Genomic DNA, 787 nt, shown 5'->3' on the forward strand with positions numbered 1-787 from the left:
AAAGACCAAGATTCGACACCAGATGGATTCTTTTAATTCGTCTGATCCTACTTCAGATCAGACTAACGACTCCTTGGATCCAGTGCTCTTGGATCAAACACCAAAATCAGTGGATTTGAGTGCAAGCCTACCTGGTTTACCCAGGACACAATATTCGCCATCCTTGGACCCGGTTCTATTCAGAGTTCCTGCTCCCTTTCTGGAAAGGCCAAAATTATTCTGTTATGCCCAGTAGTTCTTCTAGAAGTTTTAACTGAAGAAGTCATGCAGAGACTGGTGAGAAAAATCCTCTAGGTGCGGAGAATATCAGTGGTTCACTTGGCTCATACCCCCTCGGGTTAGGAGTTCCAAACATCTACTACCCCTTCTTTACATCCTTAAAAGTTTCAGAGTTCTTGGATCCGAGGTGCCCAGTTCCATCTGCTTTGGATCCGAAGATACCCCTATCCTCAGATCCAATGTTTGCTGTGAGTTATTTGGTTCAGTCAGAGCTGGAAATCTCTAAGAGCTGTAGCTGTCTTGTCAGCTCAGAGGTGTTGGAGTCAAGACTGAAGTTTTTGGAGCCATCTCTGCACCTCAGGGCTTCAGCTGGGATTAGCTCAGCTCTGGCTTCTGCCTCGGGAGGATTATCCTCAGAGCAGGGGGGGGGGGGTACTAAGATCTAGAGACTTGCCCTCTCTGATCTGGATCCTGTCCCTCTCAGGGAAGTTCAGCCTTTGAGATTTTGAAGAGAGCCATGTCTATTTCAATAGCTCAGACAGTTCCTCTCCCCTTGGATCTTCAGCCC

Source organism: Protopterus annectens, chromosome 15.part0 (genome assembly GCF_019279795.1).
Source record: "Protopterus annectens isolate FY-2018-M chromosome 15.part0, PAN1.0, whole genome shotgun sequence".
Lineage (NCBI taxonomy): Eukaryota > Metazoa > Chordata > Ceratodontiformes > Protopteridae > Protopterus > Protopterus annectens.